We start from the raw sequence: 22,058 nt of genomic DNA on the forward strand, positions 1-22,058 counted from the left end.
TAAGTGTCACACTGGGCAAAAGCATTTCATGTCCAATTGTCATTGCGTTTTATTTAAAGCAGAAAGAAATATATTCTTCATGTTTTGCTTCTGTTTGTTTCCAAGTCTTACTTTCATTCCCTACATCACCACTTAAGTTCAACCTCCTAGTGGACAGGTAGGGATAAAAACTACTTGCACTTCAAAAAACCAAATAAACATACATATCCAAAATCCAATTAACAAGATTACCAAAAATTAATAGTGAAATACAGAATGTGTCCAGGTTGGCATATGGTCTTCAAGTCTGGTGTACGGGCTCTATACTATTTGACTCTCCAGCTTTTGAGTTCCATTCAAAGAAGCCCTATATCCTATACCTATTCTTTTTCTTTTGTTGTTGCAAATCATGAGAAATAGTGCAGCAGGCCAAAAAGCACTCAAAAATGCTGTTTGCCAATATTTGTTATAAACACCTGGAAATTCTCTTTTTTGACCCTTACAAGAGATCTCTTAAGATGGCAATGGATATATAATTCATTGCTACCAGTAGTTATGAGGAAACAGCAACTTCCTTTCTATTCTTTCACATCATTTTTACTTTTGGAGGCAGGGATATAATTACCTGCTAGCTATACAAAATGTTAACTTATTTTCTTTCTTACTATTGCTTTTTACATAAACTGTGAAATCCTACTTTGTTTTATGAGCTCTACAATGCATGCCAACTTTTTTCTAAATATTTAGCTAAAGCTATGAGCTGAGACTATTTTCTAATCTAATAAATCATACTATTTACATTCCCAGTTTTACCACCTTTCCATTGTAACTGGCAATTTAAGATTCAGCTCTTTTCATGGGAAACTTCAGTTTAAACACTGAATTCTTATACATGACCATCTTTAATCTCAAAAGGAAAGGATACCTTGCTTTCCAGGATGAAGACTGAAGACAACTAGATTTTGTCGTCTCTCTTTTCATGAAGGTTTAGTGAGAACCTGCTTTACTCATATTTACCATACAGAATTCCAAGAAATGGGATGAAGAAAAACTATAGTGTACCTATTGATTTTTAGAAGGCATTTCAATATTAGATATTAAAGTTAAACAATTAGTGAAAAACCCGAAAGTTGGTCATTGACTTGTCAGATAAAACCACAAACTAAAGAGAAGGCTAAGAGAACAGCTTTGCTGAAACCACGGCTAAATCTCCCACTAAGAAAGGCTGCTAATTATGTTTTTGAACTTGCAAACTATTCCTTGCACAGCTACATGAAGAAAAGAACTTTCAGTGATATATTTTTGGCATATGATCTTGAGGAGGAGGTTGCTTTTTTACTTTATTTTACCTACAGTAATTCATTCATTCTGAATGTTACTGTGAGCAAGAGGGAGAACTGCTTTGGAGTAACAGTTATGTAACTGATAAAACAAAATTCTGTGAGATATTTATAAATACATAGATGCATATTTAAATCCACATTAAAAATACTGAAATGAGAACTAAGTTACAGAGCTGTATCTTCTTAAGGAAATAATAAAGCATATCTTGTGGGGTTTTTTCAATCCATCACCTTCATTATAATACCTTAACTTTCCTCATTTCTCAAATTGTTCACCCTAATTCCTGGCCAGAAAGAGCATTTCACAGATACATCCCTACACAGAACTTAGACAGAACTTATTGAAAATATTCACAAATCTTCCTCCCAACTTTTAAGTCAAACCACCAGTACTTCTGCCACAGATGTCTACAAAACTCAGTATGTACACCTTGCATCAGTGAGCTCCTCTCTGAACCCTCCTGACTTTAATAAGACACATCTCCAGCTTCTGTTCACTCTTCCATGTCCACTGGTTGTTGAGGTCTTGTGGAATTCTTTCTCTCTCCTGATGAAGTGCTGAGCAAAATGCTTCTTAAGTCAGCAGTGTACAAGAAACCGCAGATCTCACAGAACAGCAATTGAAGTTGCATCATCATTAATGTCAATAGTGGCTTAGGGCCAAAACATCAAATTTCCATTACATAAAACTAAGGCATTTTCTACCCCAAGGTATTATGACCTTCCAAAGTGATCAAGAAGGCCTTGTGTGACCATGGGAAAATAACACTTTATCTGATGAATTTCACAACCTTGTAAAAAGTAGGAATAAGCTAATGAAAAAAGAAATAAAATCAATAAACCCCTCACCAATTTGTAATCTAAGTATTCAGTCTTCAGCCATGCTTTCAGTACTACTGAAAGGCACGTATCTGACACTAACAACACGCACCTCCAGGCTCGCAGTCGACTGATGAATCATTGACTGATGGTACTGAAAGACAAACTCCCAGAAGACAAAATTCAAGCTTCCTCCACAGTTTGAGGTAATCTCTTCAGTCCCCCAGTACTCTTGTCTTAGGCTGAATTCCCTATGATTTTCAAAGAAGTGGATTCTCAAAGTTTTACAGCCTCTGTGTTAGACCAGGACTGCACTACTAATTTATCTTAACAGCCACTTGATTGCTGGCTGGCAATATATTACATGAAACCTAGTAAGAAGAATACTATGACAAAATTAACTGCTCATTTTCATTTCCTTCCTTTGTTTTGTCTCCCAATATCCCTGCAGCACCATAGTGGTCTCAGAGGAAAAAATGTTACATGTTGACATCATTTACAACATTAAATACATGGCCACAACCTCCACCATAAGCTAACAGACAAAATTACTGTGCTCAGCACTATGCAGCAGCAGTTGGAACACATAAAAATTTCAAAGGATGCTGACCAGCAAAAGATCAGCTGATACCTGAAATACAGAGCGGCCAAGCCGGTTTGACAAAGTCTCACAGTTACAGTACAATTTACTTAATAAAGAAAAAAAAAACCCACAAAAAAACCAACAAAAAAAACCCTAAAACAAACAAAAAAAACCCCCACAGATTTTTACATATTTTGGGATACCTATTGTGATAAATATTTATATATTGAGCATGGTAGTTTGCTATGTGGAATATAAATCGTGCAAGCAAGCCACATTATGCAGGCAACTTCACCCGGACTCACTCTTTTAGGAAGTAAGAAACAAAATATACTTCCTCAAACTCCTTTCTCCTTCCTCAGTTCTCCAATCTGTATCATCCTGTAATTTTATTTCAAGCCATGTACTTACATTTCAATCTCCCTTTACCCACTTCATCTAAGTGCAGAGCTACTGTACTCTCAACAATTTTAAGAAATGCCTCTAAAACGACCCCCCCAAACTCCTTCAACAAACTCAAAGAGACTTAGCAGAAAAAACTTTCGGAACATTAAAAGCCAATGTGCTACACTTTCTTCCAATGTGAAGAAGTCTACTTCGTGAATCTTTAAAAAAGATTGCAAAGAAAGAGAATATCCTTGACACAATGTATGCCTTATGTATGAGAGCACAATGATCCCCTCAGATTTTTGGTTCACAATTGAATCACATTCCCTACCTTTTGCTAAAACTTTGGATATGAGAAGGAAAAAAAAAAAAAAAAAAAAAAAATAGAGAATGTACCGAGAAAAAAAGATTTTCCAAAGATGTGTTTCAGCATCCTGGACCTTTGCAAGGTTTTGAGATCAGGTGAGAACATCTTACATATCTCAACAAGCAAATTCCATAACTCTTTGCAACTGATTATCACTACTCCTTTCTGATAACTTCCAACCTTTTTACAGTGGCCCATGTGTACACACACAGTTTCCTCCTCAGACAACTCTGACTTAAAAAAAAACAAAAAACAAAAAAATTACTATAGATTTACAAGTTTGATGACATTTTTAAGGATTTTCACCCAAGTGGCTGTGCCAGAAAAGCATGGCTACAAACTTCTTTAGGTTCATATGTTAACACAGGAAATCAGATCGAGTGCTTTATCAAGTCTCTTCCTACTAAAGATGAATGAGTTAAGCAGTGTAAAAGATAACAGCTCTCCTTCAAAGCAAATACTCTTTGGTGTTCTGACCATCCTTTCTAACCTTTGGACTTCGTGAAAGGATGGTCTGCCTTTGCATTAGTTTACAGGTGTTGATAATTCCATCTGTGCTACCTAGGCAGATTTTCCTGAGCAATTCTGATTTCCTCTGCACTTTTCCAATTATAATGTAGCTTAAAGAAATTCTAATTTGAGTTCCAAAAGAGATTCAGAAAAACTGCAAACCAAAAATCTCTGCATCTGAATTAAGCAAATTAGTATAAACTATTCTTAAGAACAGAATTAGTGGGCAGACAAAGTAGCATGTAAGAACTGTCAATACAACCTCTGTAAAAAGAAATTATACTTCAGAAATCTGAAGGCTCTTTCTGAAGAGTTAATAAGCATTTAGATCAGGAAAAAAAAAAATCCAATTGATATAGACTGTGCAGGTTTCCAAACAACATTGGACAATACCCTTAACCTAAAAAAACTAAACTTCCACAGGACAAAAGGGATGTATACTCTATTGTGTATACTTGCTAAATGTGCTTAGTAAGGAAGTATCATTTTCAGAACAGAATATGTCAAGATTGTTCAACCTCACTACCTTCCTCCTTCCCAGTGTAACCACCACCAATTTCTGGAATAAAATCCAAGAGTTCTGAAAGGCTACATCACCATATCCAAAGCATGAAAGAGCAGACAGAAGCACACGGCTGTCACCACCTCCTTGAACAGGAGTAACCTCAGCAGCCTCAGCCAATTTCCACATTACCTAGAGGTAGTCTTTCCACTCATTTAGCTGAAGCTGAATACAAGTTGTTATTTCCCAGGGAATTAGAGGAAGCTACAATGTCATGCTACTGTGTAAAAACATTATAGTAAACCTTCTGTCAAAAACCTTTGTAGTAAATAGGCTTTGAAATTTAACTTGGAACTTGCAGTGTGGCAGGGGATTCACCTGATGTCAGATGCCTGCAGGAAGAGTCACCCAAATGTGATGATTATTAAAAAATAATTAAAATATATATATCACTTCACACCTGCTAAGCTAAGACTTGTTGAGTCTGGCAGCCCAATTCTCCAAAGGCTTGTTATGCAGACCATTTTCTCTCCCTGATGCACGGGCTGACCAGGTCATTTCCTGAAATTGCTCCTTCTGACAATCAATTTTCTGCAACTGAATGAGAGCAGAGAGACTCTTTCTTGCACTCCAAATATTATCTTTAATTACAGTCAGGTAGCATGGAGACTAAGGAAGCAGTTCACATGAAATAATTCAGGTTGGGACAAATGAATTGCAGAATTCTGAAGGGGCAATGGGGGCAGCAGGTGATAAAAAGCACAAGATGGCCAGAGCGGGCAAGTGGATGGCTAGAAAGTTTAGGAGTTTAGAGAAATTCGAAATAGTCATAGAAATGAGCTGGGAGCACAGTGCAAGAGATGGAATTCAGGATGGTCTGAGAAGACAAAGAGAAAGAAGAGGGCAAGATCTGGAAGGTGTAAGTGCAAATGAGTAGCAGCAGGGCAAGCAAAAGAGAATTCGAATACAGAAGGAAAGATAAAGTGGGATGAAGGAGAAGAGTAAAGAAAAGTGAGTGGTAAGGTCAGAAAGATCTTAACTCAGGGGTCCAGAGTTGTTACATTCTTCTGGAAGCATACAGCTGTGAAAACCACTGAAAGTAGTGTTTCATTCCCCTCTGGTAGCTAAATCTCATTACAGATAAGAGTTGCAGCTATTAATTACATATTTCAAGTGCAACTATCTGTTCTAACCCAAACTGAGAGATGATATAACTCCATGTGATATAATTACTTTTCTGTTGACTTTTCAATAGCATCCAAAGCAAACTCCTTTAAAAGCCTGACTAGTTAGCTACTAAGTGAAGTATTGAAAAAAGTTATAAAAATGTCAGGAATAAAGCTGACTACACAGACTTAATTTCAGGTTACATACACATTGCTCCTGGCACTGATGAAGCAGCTATTCAGTACTTCCTTTACTCTTTATTTAGGTGTTAGCTCTAACTGTTTCATATTGCCTGTCCAAATTCTCTAGCAGATACACTGAACCCTTACACATAGTTACTTATTAGAAAGCCTACCTTGTATGCATATTAAATATAGTCTTAATTTTATGAGTATATATTTGACAGTGAATTTAATGTTAGATTATTATTTATCTACATTTTAATTCATGTTTTTATTTCAAAGAGTAACTGTTGATGCACTGTGTTTTTCCTTGCATTTCTGTATCTAGGGATCTTCCCAAGAAAAAAAGAATCACACACCACCACTCCCCAAAAAATCCCCAAAACAAGCAAAAAAATAAATCAGTGGCAACTGCAATAACAGTATTCACTCACAGTATCAAATAACAGAGAACTAAACAACAACAGAAATTGTTCCAGCTTATACATCATCTAAAATACATGAGTGTATCTTTTACAGTGTTGAACTGCTGAGGTAAACCTAAAAAGAAAGAGGACAATTTCCCTTCCTTATTTTCCACAATCGCACATTTTCTTAAAAGGTAGCAAAGAGCTGGAATATAAATATTCCTGAAGATTTTTTGAAAATGCAGTACAAAACTTGCAAACAGTTATCACATTCCACCCCCAGCCCCAAGAAAAACCCCAAACCACAGAAAAATTATAAACACAGATCTGTTCCTCAATGAGAAATGTCATATGCCAAATGTGATACTTTAGCATTTGAATGTTTGGAATTGTTTCAATGCTGAAAGACTGTTTTAAAGAGAAAACAAACAAATGAATACAAAAATCATGCTTTCTTAATTCCTGCTATTCAGAATTCCTTTAAAAAAAAAAAAAATCATTATGGGGCTCATATCAGGCAAATAAAGTTTACGCTGTGATCTAACACCTCTAACAAAGTGATCAGCAACAGAACAGGAATTTACTCTAAATTATGTCAGTCTCCCCTATGAAACTACGAGGATTTTTCTTTCATGTCTCTTTTCACAAACTACTGCTTCTTCTATACATTATAGAGCCTAACTGGTCTGATGCACATTCTTAATACACTGTAGCTTCCTAAACAAATGCAGAGAGCAAATTTGTTCCTTGTAACAACTGACCCTTTATACATCCTTTTTTTTTTTTCCATTAGTTTCCTAACTCCTGAAGACGCTAAACTGAACAGTCAAAGTTTTAAGCAGAAAGCAGTATTTTGTCAACATTCTTTTTACAATGTTTCAACTCAGAAGAGAAGGTGCTGGAAAAGCACACCAACAGTGGCATGGAGGGGGGTCTGGTGGTGACTCATTTTAAATGTGATTCATCAAGATTTTCCTCCCTCCCATGATTTATACAGCTATCAGAAACCACTAAGAGAAACTCAACCTTTCATTGTAGAATATATTTTGTGTTGTCTATACAGTATGCTTATATTACCACTCCTTTTAAAAAATTGGATTTCTCATTTGATTAAGATTCCACAGTATTTTACAGTAAAATGGTATCTGGTGAAGAAAGAAATCTATCAGCATGATCTCTTTTATCTGGCTGATGCATAATCAATGATCCTCCCTCTACAGATGGCTATGAAAGCATCCAAAAATGCTTAGATGTGAGAGTTCATCATGTGCCACAAGATGCCTTTTTTTTTTCCCCTTATTTTTTTAATTAGATTTTTAAACATATACCCTCCTCCCTGCTCACTAGTCCCTTCAGGGCTTCAGCAACTTTTAACAATAAATAACTAAATATGCGAATAGCCGGAGTCCTGACCTCATCACATCTGGCACTACAATTTATGCACATTAAGTACATTATTGATGATTTCAGATGCGAATACTCAACATTTAAACACACCTACTTGTAGGCAAACAGGCTAAAGTAAAATTATACAAATATCTCATGTAATATAGCATATGAGGCTTACCAGGATTGAACAGAACTGCCTTAAGCCTTCCTCCTCATGCACATCCCTCTACCTGTATTGTCAACAGGTACTCAATCGCTTTCTGCTACTGAAAGACTCACTTATAAAATTGATTTTAGACAAAATTATCAATTAAGACTATAGAAATATCTCTAATTTAACAAAAAGCAGAATTATCAAGTGTTAAACCAAGTAGGACTTCTAAATTCTTTCCACTTATTTTCATCTGTGATCATGCTCTTAAAGCTTTAGCAATATGCAGAAATAAATACTTGAGTAAAAAAAATAGCTGGATCAGCTGGACGGTTCAGGTGGGAGGTAGGCTGTGAGAAACTTAACTCTAACTGAAATTTACTATACCCATTAAAAATATTTTCATGAGTAATTCTTAGTACATGTTATAAGTGCCAGGCATAACTGAAGGAAAGCAAACAACAAAACACAATTTCATTGGTAAAAATCATGATTTGGTTCTCTTCTCTAGCCAAACAGCCTGCCAGAAAATATCATCTGAGCATCTTATACAAAAATAAAGCAAAAAAGTTATTAAAGCTCCCTTTTTACAAAAATTACCTAAAAGAAAAAGAAAATGCAATCAATGTAAGAAAGAAAGTCCAAATGACATTGTGCATAGTGCTAGACATCTTGGCTGCATGAAAATGGCACTCCCAGTCTTATCTTTCTCAGGTTGTTTTCCACTCCCTTAATACCATAGCTACCAGGGCACAATTCTCCATTTGCTCCTTCCAAACAATATGAAATTTTCTGTCTCTCTCTCTTTCTGCAAGTATGAGCACAGATTCTTCACTCTCCTGTAAGAAAATGATGGCCACATTCAAGTAATAATTGCTACCATGCTTCTTGTAACAGTTAAAACCCCTTCTCCATTCTCTATGAGAAGGCTTCAAAAGTGAAAATGCAGCTAGAGAATTCAGATTCTGTGATAACCCAGAATCATCTCGAGCAATGCAAAACTGATGAGTAATAGAGTTCCTTTAGAACCAAATTAGCTGTCATTTTATAGCAATAAAACCCCCACATCTTTCATCTCATTTGATACTGAAATACAGACAAAAGCATGACTTGCAAAAAAAATTCTTATGCAACTCAGAGTACAATTCCATACATTCTTAGCCCACATCAACTGCAGCCTTTATCTTTTCCCACCACAAACAGCAGCTTTCTCACACATCCTTTAATTTCTCCAAACCCCCTCCCTCAATAAACACCTTCTATTTTGTCCCTCATTTTCACTCAAGACATTTCTATTTCCTTCCTCATTTGTGTCACTATCACTAAATTATATATTGCGTTGCTCATTCCACTTGTTGACACTGAAATAATGTTTAAAATTTGCTCTAAATTGTAGTAAGAGATAAATGAAATTGAAAACTAGGTAAAGCTTCTAATTACTTTTCTTACAAAAAAAACATTTATTCTAATGCAATCTACATCCAGACTCCTAAGGAACAGCAGATGATAAAACATGACGCAGTTTACTATGGCTTTGTAAACTGAATGAGAAATTGCTCCAAAAATACCTCTGTCCTCCTTTCTATGACATACTCAATTACAATAGCTTATTAAAGTAAGTTTTAACATACTACATATAGGGGGAGCAACACGCATTTTGAACCAATCTTTCAAAAATGTTTTCAATCCTGCTTTTGAGGACACACACCTAAGGCATTCAGCAGCAAGTTTCCCGTTTTACAAAATACAGGTCAAAATGTACATAGCCTCAATTAATGCTACCAAAATCAGAAGGCTTTGACAAAGAGAGATTAATTGTCTGCCTCAGTAAATTTCACCAAGGCACAGCACTGTGGTAGTAACATTTTTTAAATTCATTACAAACATGTAAAGAATCCTATTTCATGCACAACAGAAAATAAGAGGACTTTAAATTGTAGTAACAAAGAACCACTAATAGAAGAAGTGAAAAACTGGGAAGTCTATATTTAACTTGGTGCTCAGTCATTAGAAAGGTGCCCCATAACGACCATATGTTACTCAAATATGTTATCACACCTACAATTTCATCATATGTCTCCCAAGAAATTAATTAGCTCTAACTTTTTCAACTTTGACAAAAATGTCTGCACTAAGTCAGATTACTCGCTGTTGCAAATGCTTCAAAATTCAAAGCTTGCCTCAGCTTTTATTTAACCTTTTAATTACAATCACTGAATAACATTTGGAAGGCAGATGTTCCTTTTTTGCATATGTAGTTAATAATAAAAAGACCATTTATTTAAATTATTATTACTTTTTCAACTACAAAAATGCTACAGTCATCATTTTATACAGCAAAGAATGGATACATTAGCAACATCAAAATACCAGTTACCTTAACTGGAGGTGGAATAACCTGAAGAGAATGAATTGCAACAAAAAAGTCACATAGTGTGATACATTTACACAAAAGACTGGGAGCAGATTAGGACTCTCAACTAATCCAAATATACTGAGGGAATACAGAAGAGGTGGCACCTCTTTCAGCTGCCACCTCAGTTCACAAAAACCAGTGAGAACTGTAGTGAAGATTAACACAGGCATGATGGGAATTGATTAATTCCAAGTTTTGGAACAACATAAAATAAGGGGAAAAGTCACAAGGGCACGGCACCAAAAAGCAATGATATATAACCTAATCTAACAGTACACACTGAACTACCACCCCAGCAGTGGAAATCAAGCCTACCTCACAACAAACCATGACAAACAGTCTTGGTATATGTCATTCACATATCTGATTTATTCTGCTGTGACAGTTAATGAAGATCCGCAACGGTTATTCCAACAACTTTTTAAGTCTAAAAATTATCCAATGAATCATTACCTATGGAAGGAACATTTACAAAGTTATTTTAACACAGGCATACAGACAAATTCTAAATGTTTTTACCATAAAACACTTTGAAATTTCAGTCTCAGTAACAGCTAATATTAATAAAAACCAAATAAATTTTACAATCTACAATTTCTCAATTCTTAAAAGTATTAGGCACATCAGTATAGAGCTCTTTGAAGAAAATTAGTACTTCATTGTAAAATCATCAAACATGAAAATAAAGATGTTACATCGCTGTTGACATCTAAAGTTTCTTGAGGAACGATTCTATAAAGTTATTAAGCTTGCAAAAAATTAACAACTTAAAGTTCAATGAACAACCAACACTTTCAATTAAAAGGGTGAAACAATAAAGTCTTGACCAACCTTTTCCTAAGGGAGCATGATGTAACATGTCACCATAGAAATAAAACAGGTAATTCAATACTTGTTTATTTTCTCCTCCAAGCTTCATCCTCCCTTCACTATGAGAATGCAAATCTAACCATGTACATACATACATGAGCACACATACAGAAACACTAAAATGGAATATTTTTTTGAACATGTGTGAAAAAAGCTATCTTATTCCTGTGATCATCTATAAGTGTCATAAACGTAAGCCATCAAAGTTAAGCCAAAGCTTGTTAAATTGGGGGGGGGGGGGGGGAATCACATTTAACAAACCCTAACTCTATGTGCAATGGTATCATAACTGAATTAAAAACAGAAAAGAATGAACAAAAGGACAAAAAAGTGTCTCCCAAAAGGAAAATTAATTTGAAAGCTCATTTGGGTCTGCGCATTTTCAAGTACTTTACAGCCGTTACAGCTATTTGAAAGCATTCATTCCATTGTCTTTGTATAGCTTTATGCTTATTTCATTCTAACTTTCCACAAGATTTTCTGTAGGCTGGAATTGCTGGAAACATTAGTTTTTCATGTAGATGCTGAACTCTGATTTCATCTTCCTCTTTTTCTCTAGAAATGTCAATATTCTTACTTAAAGAATAAGCTGATGCTATGCAGTATTTCTAGTTAAATCTGCTACTTTATAGTTGGGTATACCAAATAAAATGGCCCAATTCTAGTAAAATATGACTACCTCCAAATATAATTTCTAGAGAGTCAAACATACAGGGACAATATGAGACTACAAAATTGACTTTAAAATAAATATTCCAAAATTTACAACAAGAAAAATTCATGAGTGAAAATTCATGAGTACAGCTGTATTATAAATAAAATACAAAAAAATCATACATTAAAAATGAAAAGCAAAAAAATACTATCTAGACAAGCTCTTTAAAACCAGCAAACCATTACTATCACCCACCTCATAACTCACTCAATCCTACATTATAATTCCAGGTGGCTTTTCTACATGTCTCCTGCACTGAAACTAAATCAAACGCAAGTTTTATCTTTGTGTAAAAGAAATCGAGAAAATATTGAATTTAGAAATGTTGTTGTGGTGTCTGAGGGAAATTAAAGTTCAGCCAACATATCCTCCAATTTTCTCTTTGAGAGAGCTTCTGCAGCAGAATTACATGTTTTATAAGGCAGCACAATGGATGAGCAGAAGAGGAGAAAGAGGTGAATTACAGGAAACACCGTTTTGCCAGAAAGCCTGGCCAACAACAGAGACCAAGGAAATTAGATGCTCAAATAGCAACTCTATTTCTTTACCCTATACCTTTTAAAACCAGCAGCTGATATCATCTAAGTGCAACTAAAAGCAGGCACCTCTGAAACATTCACATAAAATTTGTGAAAGTGGACATCCATGTCAAAGGGAGGGAAGGAGAGATGTGTAACCGGTTGGGCAGGAGGAAAATCCCCAGAAGAAGACGATACATTAATGGGCAACAGAAAACTCTGCACAGGAGAGATCAAACACAGGCACAAGTGCAGTAACAAGCTTCCAACCAACTTCCACTGACAGTGGGGCACAAGTCTGCAGGGAGCCAAGCCCATTCTCTGCAGCCCCCGGGGGCTCAGCAGGCCACCCTAACCCGCTCCATCCAGAGGGTGAAGACACTTAGAACCCATAATGATCTGGGGGCACTGTCCTCAACACCAAAAGCCAAAATAACCAGACCATGTGCCAGCACTGCTTCAGCATAAACAGACTACTAATTTTTAAAAGTGTTCATCCTATGCATTGCACTTAGGAAAAAAAAAGTTTTTCCAACCTAAAAAAAGACCGGGGTATAAAAATCACGCAGCTGTGCATGTGTCTACTTAAAATATAAAACTGAGTTCACAATACTTTTCTAATAACCAGTCTCTAAACACTTCAGTACAGATATAAACACAGGAAGGTTGCTTTCCTGTCCTCAGTGGACAGACAGGTGTTGATTCATGTCTCCATAGGAATGTTCTAAAAAAGCAGATGACACCTCATTCAGATAGAAATCATACCTACCTTCAAAAGAAATCTTTAAACAGACATGTTTTATGTCCTTGAAGTGCTTTGAAGGTAACAAAGAAATAGCTTTGTTACACCAAAAAAAAAAAAGAAAAAAAAGAAAAAAAAGATAACCTTTTAACAAACTTATTTTTAAACCGAAATTTTGTGTGCTAGGAATATCTATGTATTTTGAAAAAGCAAATGCTAATGTTTACCACCATCACCTAGTTCCCTTTTTTTGAGGTCAGCCATACAAAGCAGTGCAACAAAACCCAAAGAAAACCAATTATGATTCAGGCTGCTATAAATGTATGAACACGCAAATCAAAGCTGGTGTGCAATCCATGTGTTTTAAATGGTAGCACAAAATTTGGTTGGTATTCTCAAGCAACAATCCTTATACTTCTGCATCAGTGATCTTATGGCAACCACTAGTAAAATATTGTCCAGATTTTTAGTAGCCAAAGACCTTGTTCATATTAGTAATTTTAATTAACCATTTTTATATTTCTAATGAACACCTGTTAAAAAATCTATTTTTTATTAATATATAGAATATATTTTTATATTATATGCAAGCCCTCCAATGTCTTCACGTTCTCTGAATTTATTTAAAAAACAAAAAACTAAAAAAACCTACAAATGCCAATGCATTCACCTTTTCAGCCATCCTACAAGACCCATGTGCCAGTGTGGATATATCTGAAAGGAAAACGCCAGTTCATCAAATGAAACATTTTCAAGAAACATTTTCACCTCACACTGGAAACCAAAATCCTGAGCACAAAGATCAGTAGAAATCATCTGTCTCTCTCTCTCCACCCCAATCTACAAAATCCAAGAAAAGCCCCACAAGATACCATGCCATTATCAGCACAGTAAAAAGATGCCTACAAAAGAAGGAAACAAATCCAGGAACATGTATTCTGCTCAACAAGTACCGAGCACCTCATGCACCTATCCGTGTGGCTATTCCCCTTTTCCACAGGGAAGGCACCATTCTTTCAGTGTCTCTGAATACAGCGCTGTAACTCCCAACAAACACAGAGCACTAAGAAGAGAGGATTCTGCTCTGCTTGAAGGGCAGGTGAATATGGGTATTACCAGGAGTTTTGCTAAAGAAACCCAGAGTTCTCCTGAGCGTGGGGGCAAAATGACACATTTCACCAAAAAGTTTCTGAAACTGCCCCAATTAAACTCTCCAGATGTAATTCCTTTTGTAGCAATCAGACTTTACTTGTTATTTCATATCCTAATCAAAACAACACAGACAAAAATAATTTGCTTACTGATGACACTTTTTTTCTTTAAAACTGTCTTTTTAATGTTCTTCCTCTCCCACTTTCATTGCATTGAAATAGCGACTGACATCAGAAAGCAGCTGTGCTGCACGCACCCCGCCACAGCACCACAACTGCACGAGAGCCTCCCAGCCTCCTGCTGAAAAGCTGAAACCTAATTAGGATGCTTAAGATAGCATTATGGATATGGCAAACGATAAATAAACTAACCCATAGATATAACTATCACAAATGCAATGGATATTTTTTTTTATCTTTCATCTTCAAAAATATTTCTGGTGTTCCTACATTTGCAGAGAAAACAATCAAATGCCACTTGAAAAAATGCTTGTTTTTCTATTTGGCACCTGCACTCTTCTGCTGTGAAAGCATGTTTCACATCAAGATTTTTATCACCGGCTCTTGAGGTGGGTTGAATGAGAGTAACAGTATTTCTGGAAAACAGACCACCAATATACTGTGAGATTCCTTTGAGCATATAAGTAAGCAATAAAACATCATCTGCACATTTTTAAGAGTATTTTACAGTTTGTCTGTATTCCATGAGTTTGCAATTACGTGAAAAGCAGACCTAAAAACACTTTTCCATTTTTAACATTAAAGAAATTATGCATACAAATATTCACATAATTTTGTAATTTTGTGAGTAAGCTACATAAGCATTATATTGTATGAAGACAGACCCTAACTCCTTATTTAGGCACTTCAATGTTTAGAGACATTCCAAGGTGTAAATATCTTAGGCTCCACAAAAGTTAATACATCCAGCCTGAGAGCAGTATCTTCAGAAAAGCAGGGAGCCCTACTCTTAGGGATGTAAAATTCTGGTACTGATGTTTCAACATCCTGGTGACTAGAGAACGGGGAGAAAGAGAGAGAGAGAACACAAAACACATTACTGAACAAAGACTTTACTCATTCAGGTAAAATGATAGCAGAAGCCTGGTAAAAACAATAGATATGCCTGATCCATGACCCTTATCTCATTTTAAAGTTCTCTGATCAGCCACCAGCACAGGCCACCTCAGCAGAGTTCAAGCAAAACTCTGCTGAGATGCAGGGATCTACAAAGCTCCACCATTCACAAGGTGCACCAGCCACAGGCGGGAGTCAGCTGTTGAGAAGCCCCAGGGAAGGCAGCAACAATCTGAAGGAAGAGCCTATGCTTGTTCAGGAGGTCAGGGCCTTTGTTCAGTGTTCTATTATTATGTTTCACCCTAAAATCTTAGGGTTTGTCTATGATTCTAAAACCAATTCCAATTAGCTTGGAATCTATTATTTTAAGCACTAAGGCTGTAAACAGTCCAGAGCAATGCAGTGGCAGCAATTCAAATTCATCTAAACAGGGCTCAGCACAGACATCAAAAGACCTGTACAGGCAAAGACTCCTGCAGAACATAAGCATTCAATTACAGGATATAGTAACATTACAGAGTCTGATCTAAGTACTACAGGCTTTCATGTTTTTATCTATGCAATGTTTCACCGTACATGTAAAACGTTAAGATATGCTCACAGTTTCACGTATAACAATACTACAAATTTCTACAGGAACTCTCGGGTACTTAAACATAATTCCTCTCCATCTTAGAAACCTCATTTCAATGTCTGAAGCCTGATAATGAACTTCTTAAATGTATTCACTAGCAAATTTTTATTTTTACAGACACATTAAATATTTAATAGTTATATCCCATTTCCCTTACACTCCCTTGAAGCAGTGCAAGTCACAATTTGCATTTCTGATGTGAACTAAAATTATTTTATTCAAATGTCTTTATTCAGGCCCTTCCTTCCCACCCCAGACATGGATGGCTGGAAGTGTAAGCATTACCTTCCCCCCGCCCTTATCTGTGTCCGCCACCACACTGCTTTCAGGTTTAAAATAAGTCTTCCAAATCTAATGGCAACAAAGCAACAAGTCAAGGGACTACATAACCATGCAAATACTTCTCTGTACAAGGACCGTATTCATAGTCCAGACATCTGTACCAAAACACAAAGGATCTTCGGGATATGATGAAACAAGTGAATATTTGAACATGTGATTTACTTTCCAATTTGTAATTTGTGCAAGTGTAGTAGTTTACAAGAACATCCCTCATATTCCACTAAGAAGACATTACTTTATAGAAGGGAATGACAAAACACAGCTCTTCCCATAAGTATCATTTCTTGAGAAAACATACCTGTCAAGATGAGTTCTTAAAATAAAAAAGGAAAAATTTGCTACTGAAAAGTTAAAGTGAACTAAGGGATTCAAAACTGTTCCAATATCACCATCTTACACTACTTCAGTGTAAGATGAAGTAGTTAATTATGTACCAAAAGAAAAAAAAATATACAATGTTAAACTGCAAGTTTACATATATATTTCTGCAAGTTACAATATATTTCAAGTAATATTCAGGTTAGGTTTTTTTAATCCAGAAAAGTTATTTACACAGTGTAAAGTCAAACCACACATTATAAAGAAGTATCCGTATAATCATCTAGATTGCTGAAAACAATGCCAACTTGGTCATTGGACACTCACATCCAATAAAAACAATTTGATACTGAAATAAGTTTATGAAAATTTAAAAATACAGTATGACCAAAGTTTGCAGCCCTTTTTCTTCTATTCCAATGTTCCATGCTTATTGGAGGAGGGACTTCAAAATTCAGAAGTGGGTTTCAGAAAGCTGATTCACACTCCAAAAACATTTTACCCATTTGGAAAAGAGTAATTTAGCCGATTATGGAGTCCTTATTGTGTCTGGCTCCACAAACATAGCAACCAACTACATCCACAGGTAAGAATAAAACAAACTTTTTCAGACCATTTGCAGCAACCAAAACCAGGTTTCTAAGCGTGTAAGAGCTGGAAGAACAAAGAATGGAAAAGGAATTGACTATTTTACACAGAACAAATAAAATAAAAATCTCTGCTGGCTGGCTTTCTCAGGTTAAAAAAAAAAATTCAAAAAAATTCAAGAAAGGGAGAAATAATCATCAGCTGTTGGAAAAATAGCTTTAATGAGCACTTGTAGCATCACATTAAAACACCCAATTTGCTTAATAAGTAGGGAATGTGAGTCTAAAACTATAAAAGGAGTGTGAAATGCCATGCTCTGACAAAAACTGTATGAGAAGAGGACAGAGTGCACTGAATTTAAGTAGAAATCTACACAGAAATGTACAGTAACTTCCCAGGAAAAGTATACCAAACTTTGTATCTGCAGCTAGCACTACATGGCACTTCCTACCTCCAAAATAACCCAAGCCCTCAAAAGTAACTGCTTACCAATGTTTCATGTCAGAAGTCCTAGCTGATGGAGATCAGGGAAAGCTGGGGGCTGGGAGTTGGGGGAACAAGAAGGGAAATTAGAACAAACATCTATCAGAAACAGTGTTTACTGATGGCTACACCTTCCTAGGAATCAATGTATTGGGGCAGATGTGATCAGCAAGTTAAACCTGACTGGCCTATCTGCAGGTTTTGGAGCTTCTCTTGTCACTAGCTAGGTTAGAAAAGGAAAAGGAATATTAAGCGGGACAGGCCCTCCCTATTGGGGCTGGAATCCCAAACATTTCTGTAGATAACCAAAAGCTAAATGTGTGTATGGCAAAAAATACTGCTTTATGGGAACAAAACTGTTTCTTAAAAAGGAAATAAAAAATAATAGAAAAAGAAAAATAAAATCTCCATGTTAAGGTTTCATCTGCTGTGAAAATTCCTGCTAATACAGCTGTCCTGTTGGAGAAATGCCTACCCACTGCAGGAAACCCCCATGTTTTACTAGGGCAGACCCTGAAGGAATCCTCTTTCACTGAGGGATTCGTTCTGGGCTGTAAAAAGATTATCTCCTCAGGTACTATGGATGATCCGTCACTGACTGCTAAATGGAGCAAGGTGAACTACTGTGCTACAGCAAACAGTCACATGTGACTGCTCTCCTAGGAATTACCTTGCATGAGCTCTAAAATAAGGTGTCTGACAGAGAGATGTCAGTGAGAAGACTGTCTGCAAGTATCCCAAAAAAGGGAAGTGTATCTACTAAACAATCAGGATACATGCAGGAAACTTCAATCACACTAACGTTTAGGAACATGGATGTACAGGGTGCTCCCTAGTCTATTTTGATAGAGGCAAGATAAAGGAAATGAGGGAAACACTTGAGAAAGTTTCCTGTATAACCACATTTACAAGCTGTTGGTACAAAAGGAACAGCCAAGGAGATCACAGCACCAGAAAAAGTCTCCTAGATCATCAAGTCCACTCCCAAGCCTATCACAGCATTGAGCACAGAGCCCTTATTTGCAAACAACCAGAGGGGCAAGACACACACTCACAAAAAAAAAAAAAAAAAAAAAAAAAAAATATATATATATATATATATAAAAATTGCCATTTTCTCTTTAAAATTAGCACTAGCACAAACCTGGAAGGAACCCTCAAGCAGAAGTAAATGCACTGAAATAACATCCCACCTAAGGACAGCCTCACTTTCAAAGAGATTTTGTAAGCCTCATGCAATGTGTAAATCTATTAAAAATATCTGATAGTAGGGGTCACAAGTAAACACCATCTAATTTTTCATCAAAGCAAGAGCTCTACAGTGATGGTTGGCCAAAGATTTTGTACAATGTTGCTCAGTGTATCTCTGCCACCTGACAATCCAGATTATCACTGCATTTATTTTCCTCAGGTGAAATCAGCATGCTTTATATGAGCAAACTTTATATCAGAAATTGATTTTTTTTTTCCCAGGTCATCTCTTTCTTTATAAAAGATTAAAGATTACTAAAGTATCCCAAAGAGAAACAGAAAATTAAAGAAAAACTACAAACAGTTAAACACTATTTCCAACTCTCCTTATAATACATTAAAACAAGCAAACAAAAAATCCTTAGCAAAAAAAAACCCATAGCAAATTTAAATGTAATAGGATGCGTTACTAAAAGATAAGATTAAAATAACATTAACACAGTTGATGGAAAAAACAGATTTAAAAAGGTATTTGAGTATTGTTCATCCAACTTCCCAGAATAAACAAAATACTCTGATCACTCCGGTGTCACCACCCATTAAAAGCCAACCTAACTAATCTTGTCTTGGATTCCACACACCCCTCTCCAACATTTTAAATGATGGAAGGAAGAATAATTTGCCGCTTCTTATTTCTCGGAATTCTGTTTTTACTGATCAGTGAATTGAATGCCACAGACGCACTGAACAGATTGTTTATTTGGGTATAATGAAGAAAAGCTATTTATCTTTAGCATAAACTATATAAAAATATATATCAGCTATGTACATCTCAAAAAAAAAAAAAAAAAAAAAAGAAAAAACCAACTTTGGAGTAAGGATGTTTTCAGCGAAACAGCTACAGAACAATAAAACACAAGACAAATATTCCAAAAGGAAAAAAAAAATATTCCAGTTACGAATCACTCATGTATGAAGACACCCAGACAGCAAGAGTTCTTTAGAAAAGTAGTCCAGATTCAGAAATTTGATTATTTTTGAACAAATCTCGGATGAACAAACAATGCAATGATGTTACAAAAGAGACATAATCATAAGAGACAATATCATAAGAGACATATATCATTATGCTACATATTAACAAACATTTTGTATGTGAATCAAGGGGAAAAAAAAAAAAAACCAAAAAAAAAAAACCTCAAACAATAAATTCCCCAAAACAAAAGTAGAAAATGAAAACAAAACAAAAAGAATTTTTCCTTCTATTAGGCAAAGACAAAAGCTCCGAAATATCACTATTTACAAATTTTGAACACTACCAAATTAAGGGGAACAAAAATAAAGCTAAACTGAGAAAAGTCCTGAGAGCGCAACAAGTCTATAAAGTTTTTTCTTTGTTTGCTTATAAGAAAATACCAAGTTTGAAGTACAGTTAAAGTAACTGGCTAGGCTTAGCCTAGAACAGAGAATATGGTAATGAATAACGGGGAAGAAGACTACAAAAAATCTTAAAATATGTGAGTCTCATAAGGAGGACAGTGATTAACTGTGCTTCACATCTACAGATGGCAGTACAAAAAGTGAACAGCAGGGAAATTTAGATTACATATTGTTAGAAAGTTGGTCCAAATAAAGTTTAAGTTGCAGAACAACTTCATGTTGGAAGGGCGCTAGAGCTTTCAAGAACACCACAAATACCATGCAAGGACATTTTCTAGTTTTGACTCAGCATCAGAAGTGGGAAGGGGGGGGAGGGGAGGAGCAGAGGGAGGGTACAGACAACTAACACTCAAAATTTCTTCCAACAGTATATTTTTAAGTCAAATAAAAAAAAAAAAAAATCAATACATAATCTAAATTGACAGCCTTATTGAAAACACAGGCCAATATTTTTGAAGTTAACTAGTTATTTGGTAGGTAATTTGCTATAATAAGGACAGCTATACTAGTTCACCTAGCTTAGTGAGGTTAATGAGGAAGTGATACACTTTTCCATTTTCTTAGTAAGACTCACATAGTGACACTGCAACTGAACTGCAACTGTCCATTTGTTCAACACATTTTTTTTACACAAAGGAAGCACCCTAAGTACCATCTTGACAACAGTCATGAATCACCTTCAAACATTATATAGAATTAAGGATTATTTAGATTTCAGGAAAAGTGGGTTTGGAGAGGGATTTCTATTTTGTTTTTAATTAGACATGAGTTACAGTCCTTACTTCACTCAGCCTTAATAGGGAAAAATATGGAGCACCTCTCAAGTAGAACCATTCACAAAGAAAGAGTCAGAATCACATCTTCTCCAGCCTGGATACAGAAACAGCTATGGGAAGCAGTGAGCTCTCTCTGAACTTCATCCAGAACCCTTAATTGAATTAAAATAAAAAGGTAACTTTATCCATACATCTCCTCTCACATTCCAACCCAGTGCTCCAGTTACCCAGCTTGGGAAGAAGTCAGCTCTCCGTATTTGCTTCTTGCTGCCTGCCGTTGTTATCTCTACTAACCTTAACTATAGGTAAAATTTTCTGGGAAAGAGGGAGTGACAACATTCAGCAGTAGACCCCAAACAGAAAGTGGAAGGAAATGCCTGTCTTCCTTCAGAGGCAATTCCCCAAAAACATCATCCAAACCAGCTACAAAAGGAATAAAGTTGAGTCAGGGACAAGGACAAAATAATGCAGGTGTGCTGACTGTACACAGCAGAAAGAGAAAGACTGAAACACTTTGCTTTTATTACAGAACTGATTTAGTCAAAAATCTGGCATAAACTCAGCAGAGCTGTACTCCGGGAACCCACACACTCTCATCTGTGCAAACCAGATTTCTATACTAGAGAATCACTCATTCAAGACCATCAACCCGGCAACCCCCCTGAGTCGTAACTACTGCCCAAAATGCCTAGTTTGATTTTTGACTCTGCATCAAAATGGAGAGACAAAGTCTTCCTCCAGTCTTTGGCAAAATTCAACTGAGGGTCTCCCTTCATCCTACTGGAGATCCTCCATATGGAGGGATCTCTCTCTTAGAGGTCAAGGTTCTGTTAAATTAAGATTTTGTAGCAAACTATTTCAAAATACTGCAAGGAAAATGCACAGAAAAATACACATTTTCCACAAGCAACCCACTCCTCAATACTAAGCTTCAATACTTTGCAAATGAAAATTTATACAATGTTTTCTTTATGTTCCTCCTTTGTTTAATGCAATCCAACTGAATTCTTA

At 35.9% G+C, this 22,058-nt stretch overlaps 1 protein-coding gene and 1 long non-coding RNA gene across 8 annotated transcripts in view; both read right to left on the reverse strand.

The window, feature by feature from the left end:
• The window catches only part of AKT3 (AKT serine/threonine kinase 3), a 154,244-nt gene that overhangs the window by 100,360 nt on the left and 31,826 nt on the right, over positions 1-22,058 (reverse strand). The gene's annotated exons all lie outside the window — the stretch shown is intronic.
• On the reverse strand, positions 18,912-21,970 carry LOC115613874. Its single transcript, XR_003993551.1, has 2 exons — positions 21,054-21,970; positions 18,912-19,878 (listed from the first exon to the last, which is right to left on the reverse strand). It is a non-coding gene; the product is annotated as an uncharacterized LOC115613874 (long non-coding RNA).

Source organism: Strigops habroptila, chromosome 10, assembly GCF_004027225.2.
Source record: "Strigops habroptila isolate Jane chromosome 10, bStrHab1.2.pri, whole genome shotgun sequence".
NCBI classification, from domain to species: Eukaryota; Metazoa; Chordata; class Aves; order Psittaciformes; family Psittacidae; genus Strigops; species Strigops habroptila.